Here is a 6,344-nt window from a genome sequence, read left to right on the forward strand (position 1 = left end):
AAAAGGAGCATGAGAAATTGGAGAAATACCAGGGCCTCAGGGAGGAACTGGAAAAGACCTGGAAGGTGAAGACCACAGTGGTGCCTGTGGTCATCGGGGCCCTCGGGGCAGTCACCCCCAAACTGGAGCAGTGGCTCAAACAGATCCCAGGAACAACATCAGACATCTCAGTCCAGAAATGTGCAGTTCTAGGCACAACCAAGATACTGCGCAGAACCCTCAAGATACTGGGCCTCTGGTAGAGGACCTGAGCTCAGAGGATGAAACAGACCACCCGCGGAGGGTGAGAAGGGAATTTTTTTATTTTTTATATATTGGAAAGAAAAAGATCACCACAAATTCACTACTTCTTTCAGATCTTTGGCTTCTAAACCCATAATTATAAAGAAAGAAACAGAACAACCATTTCAGCAACATTACACCAACTGCCTATTACTGTGTTGGTCTCAGGATTCTGCCAAAAAAGGTTTGAACTGTCAGTGTGGAGGAAGAACATCTGGGGGGTCTGTGGTGTACGGTCTGAGGAAATTAGCCACAGATCCTCTGGGCCCTGAGACTTGTTGAGTGGTGTCTCTGTGGATTAATTTTGTGGTTTTCTTCACACAAAAGCATCAACAGGTTGGTGTCGGGAGAGTTGGGAGGCTTTCCTCTGGTTCCTCTTTGTGTTGTTTGCTGATATAGCCATGTGAATACTGGGACGCTGTTTTTCCCAGCAGAAAATTTTATTGGTAAATAGTGTCGGCCATTTTTACTTGTCAGTGGGTTTCTATTAATTATTTAAGATATTGCATGTACTTATTTTATTAGTGAACAATTTGACCTTCTTGAACCTTGTAGTCCCCATATGTCAAATGGTTCTTTAGAAAAATGTGATGTAAATTTCACTGCAGAGGCCTAACAACCATTAGGAAAACAAGTAGAAAATTGCTATATTTAGTAGATACTCAAAGTGAAATAGGAGTGAGAATGATGTAAACGTTTTAAACACATTCGACAGTCAGAGATAGATGTCTTTGCGTGTGTGTGCGTGTGTGGGTGTGTGTGTGACTGTTGCTGAGCCAGGTGTCCACCTGAGGGCGGAGCTGAGCCTGGAGCTGCAGGTGATGTCTGGAGCACGGTCTCYASTATGACCTGGCACACCTGCTGATCATTAAACCTCATTAATGACAGGAGAGGGGAGCTGGCCACCGCTCCTTCATCGCCTGAGTCTTATGTTCTGCAGCATCACTTGCTCTCCGTTGTCACGTCGTGATTTTGCCTCACGTTGCAAAACTAATGCATGACAACGCAATACTTTTGCATTACCTCACAATGTTTTGCATTTCCATGCAATAATGTATTTACTAATAAGTTTATGCAGCATCTTGCATACTTAGTATTTCTGCTACAGTATAAGTCGTTGTGAGTCCTTCACATGTATGTTAATATCTAGTTTGTGAGACAGATGAAGTTTTACATCTTTTTCTTTAGGATTGCATGCAAACATCCACAATGCAGCAGCAAATCAGAGAGGATGAGGATGGACGAGGTTTTCATCCATTCTCTGACATACAAACTAGACCAAACAAACTTTTGCCTCCTCCAGCAGAGCAGGGACCATTTATCTTTGTAATATTGTGTTTGGGTTCTCAGCCCAGGAAAGCAAGCAAATAAGTCATGCAAGTTCTAGTCACACTTAAAGTTTTAGTTATGTAATTTGAAAACTTGATAAAGAATTGATTATTTCTATAATTTCCTCATATATAAAAGCTTGGACGTAAAAGAGTTTGTAGTTTGTTTTTACCACGTCTGTACGTAGGAGGTGTACATCATAGAACCAACACCTGTGTTCTGTTTTCAGCATTTACAGGGTAGAAGGTTTGACCAAACGCCCACACTCGTCTTTTATTGGTAAACAGCAGTCATTTACTTGAAACGGATTTTCTGAGTGGATGTGTTGGGTAAACAACAGCACAGCGACCAAAATCACAGGAGAATTTAAAACTTTGTGAAGAGAAAAAAGAGAGTGAATGTAGTCTCAGAAACAAAGTGATTGGGCAACTATAGAGAAACTATCAAGTTGAAACACAAACGTTCATAAAACGTCCAAAAACATATGTCTAAGAAACTTAACTATAAAAGTTGAAAGCCGCTGATGGATCCATCAAAAGCTTTTGCTGTGTTGTGTCGATGTGTTGCAGACTGAAATGAAGTGGGCCAGAGACTTAGACTAAAACTCTGACCATAATGAAGGACCAGGACACCTTGACCATGTATTTTAGTTGTATTGCTCTTCATTTTAATGTCTTAAATAAACTAGGCTGAGGTGATTTTTGAGTGCATGTAAAAGTTTAATTGTCCTACCTTATATCTTCTCAGTTTGAATTAAAGTCACTTTTTAAAAACCATAACAGATATAGATATGTGTGAGAAGTAGTAATTATTGGCATATTTTAATTTGGTCTATTTCAACACAGAATTGTAGAGCAGCTGCATAGTATGGTACGAGTGTAGTTCTAGGTGCAGCTGCCCAAAGTTCAATTTCTGACCTTGAATAATGACCACTAGAACCACAAAATCTGGGAAAATTAAAAAATGACTCCTTCATGTCTGAATGCCATGCACTGAACAGCAGTCTAACATTACAGACTGGATTTCCTTCTTTGCTTCTTAAATTATTTTTTTTTTTGTCACCGCTTTAAACCCCAGGCTTTGTGTATTTATCAAATCAGAAAATGTTTGTAAATTGATGAATAATTCACAGCAGGGTGGATGATAGTCTGCAACAAACACAGCGGGATCTCAGAATTTGTGTTTGAGCAATAAAATATATATTATTCATACAGGATCTGCACACTTTACACTTTTGGAAGCCTTAAGGCTTCAGCGTTGGCACAAGTTATGTGGAGCAGCACTGTTAAATTACTGTTACTGTTGATGTATTTCCCCTGTATGTGAAAATGTTTATCAGGAGATACAGTCCTTCCTTTTCAAGTTAAAAACTTAAGCTTTTCATTTGCACCTATAAACACTGACTAACTCCAAGACGCTCACCACCACTCATCGTAAGCACAAGAAACCTTACAATAGAAAGTATCCATGAACCATACTTCATGACCTCAGACCAGTTAATCCACAGTTTATCTTTATCTCTTTTATCACCACATCTGCCTGGAGCCACTATTGAGAACCATGGTCTCAGACTTTGCACTGGAAAACTGGAGTGTATGGAGGGTAGAGGTGGGTGCATTGATCTGAAACACTTATATTGATGCCAAATCGTATCAGTATCAAATCAACTCCTCATACTGATCAACAGGGCCACTGATCAACAGGGCCACTATATAGTATGTAGTTAGGACAATTCCAAGGGTCCCTGACCCACAGGGGGCCCTCCACAATTTTTTTTTTTCCATAGAAATTAAATAAAATGGGGCCCTGTCAATTACAAAACTAATCATATTGTGTTTTCTAAAATTGTTTTTATCAGTAAAAATTAAATGTTACCACTCACAGACCAAATCTACATTTTTGTCATTGGGCCCAAGATTCCTGGCGGCGCCCCTGCTGATCAATATTAGTTTTGGGTTCCCCCTTAAAATGTTATTTTATTTTTTGTATTTCAGTTTTTCAACTCTATCACATTATCAGTGTTTAAAAGTGGCGTTTTATGTTGAATTCAGAAAAGCTACTATTACTAATAAATACAATGAGCTACTTAAATTGTTTTTTAGTTTGTTATTGCAAACAGTGCTTATTTTTTATATTTTACTAAGACACTTAAATTGCAGTGTGTCTGCCTACATCTGGTGTAATGTTAGTGACAAACATTTGAATTTCACCATGATTGTTGATTAATTCGACTAAATGTATTGTTATGGTGCCATATTACAAGTGTCATTTCAAGTCATTTTAAAGCACATATCCAGTAAGTACAGAAACATAAACTCATATCCACAATAATCAAACAGAATAAACCAGAAACAGATTCTGTTCCATTCATTCCAGTTTGATTACTACACTTTAAAAGTGTAGTAAAATTTAGTAAACCAGTTTAGTAGAAAGTTATTTATCAAAGACCAAATAGATTGTGAATTGACCTTATAGCAATCCTTCTTTTTCTTTTTTTTTAAGGTATGTACAATGCTGGCTCCATGACAACCACTGGTATTTTGCAGCTTTTTTGTCGTAAAGCAACTATTATTAATATGTGATGGTTGGATCCTTGGTAAACCACAAGGTAATTAATGAAAGAAATGTATCTTTATAAGAAACAGTTTTGAGTAATCTTTTCAAAATGTAATTGAGGCTGATTGATTTAAGTGACATGCTGGTGTGGAAGTCCCACCATGATTTTTGTAAAGTATATTAACAAGTCTGTAATGAAAGACTCACACGTAGAAAAAATACTTTTTTTTCCGGGGTTTTTTTGTCACAACATATGTTCCACTGCAACACTTTGGAATACATTACCAAACAGGCCTTTTTAATCATCTGCAACACTGTCACCTTTTCATACTGTTGGTCGCATCACTGCATTGTTACTTACACTAATGATACAGTGATGATTGTTTTTCTCCTGTGAATAGAAGATTTCCTGAAATACTTGTACATCTACAATATTTTTTCGTAAATTGTGAAATACATTTATAGATTAACCATGAATTAGAAATTCATAAGCACAAAGATAGTTTGCTAATGTGATAACATAAACATGAGCCAAGTGGTTGACTCTGTTAGACTGGCCATGTAATCAAGAGGGAGGTCTAAATGTTTTAGACACTGAAACTTCAAACACTAACATGTTTAATATTCAGTTTCAGTGCAGAAGAAAAGGAACCTAAGTAATGAACAGAAGCTGCCTGTTTTTTTGCACTAACTTGATAGAAGAAAAAATGCTTGCAAGTCTTGTCACCTTTTGCGGCACCATTTTTACTTTGTCGTTCATCAACATATGTCTAAGGAAATGAAACATGAAAGCTGACAGCTTGTGCACTGCAGCTCAGCTGCGGGCATAGGCGCTCGTCAATATTTACATGAAACTCACGGGGGAAACAGCTATCATGAAGGAGCTGGTGTCATTGTCACCCTGATATTCACAGTAATGAGTGTCTGTATTTGCATGCCCCTGGGTTAGAAATGCAAATTGTGTTGTGTGTAAACTTCAGAAGTTCAGCTTTTCTTGCTTATAAGAAAAACTACAAAGTATCTCAAGCAAACACCATGGAATTGATCATGAAAGAAACATTTGCTAAACATTTTGGGTCAAAAATTTTCCCATGACAGTTTGTGTAATCCTTTCCTGCCATCAATCCCCCAAACATTTACATATATACAGATCAGGGGTTACATACAAGACGGTGTAATAAAGGATGATTTTTCCCTTTCTCACATGGTTGTGAATTTCAGCAACGTGTTAGTTAAATACACATTGATCATCACAGAGAACAGGGASAACAGGGCCTTTAGTAGAGGGATGCCGTCACAATATGGTAGGGAAGCCAGGCAATTGCCAAGGTACGGAGCTTAAGAGGTCCCCAGAGGACTGTAGAGATCAATAACTGTGATAATGGACAATGTTACAATGAAACTTGGTGAAAGAAACAGTGAAGCCCATTGAACAGCACAATTTGATTCCCTGAAAAGGGAACTTGCTTTACCACCTTAAGTGAAAGGGGCCATGTGACTGTCTGAAAAGTGCCCACAGCAGCTAGTGGTGAACTTAAAACAATGAACCACACAAACCCTTCTGGATTTTCAAAAAGACAACAAACAAAGGAAGAAAACTGAAAAATAAAACTGAAAATGGAGACTATTACTCTCAGCTGTCTGCCTTTGCATCATGACTTGATGAAAGCTTGAATTTGTTAGCTTGTGTGCTAATCTTGTTAAAACAACAACACTTTGTTAGTATTCCCCCCCCCACCCCCATTTACTGTACTTATGTTAAGTTCAGTAAATTGTCTACATCGAATGAGRCTTCCATCTCCACTGTTGTGTCCTTGAGCAAGACTCTTCACTAGCCTTGCATGTAGTAATGTCCCCAGGTGACGTAGCTTCTTAGGCCATCTCAAGTCTTGATATTCTGGACTAATTTGAAAAAACAGACAGAGGCATTCAAACCATCTTGCCTTCAGATATTTTGAAATTTTACTGTGCTTTTTCAGACATTAGTTATGGGATTTATTTTTTCTCTTTTTAATTATTTTACCATTTTATGTTATGTATATTGACAACGGGGACCCTCGTCGGGTCAATCAGTGTAGCTTCCGAAGTGGACAGTTTGAATTCACAGAAGTTTGATTTACTTGGAGTTATATTGTGTTGTTTAAGTGTTCCCTTTATTTTTTTGAGCAGTGTATATA

Source organism: Poecilia reticulata, linkage group LG22, assembly GCF_000633615.1.
Source record: "Poecilia reticulata strain Guanapo linkage group LG22, Guppy_female_1.0+MT, whole genome shotgun sequence".
NCBI lineage: Eukaryota > Metazoa > Chordata > Actinopteri > Cyprinodontiformes > Poeciliidae > Poecilia > Poecilia reticulata.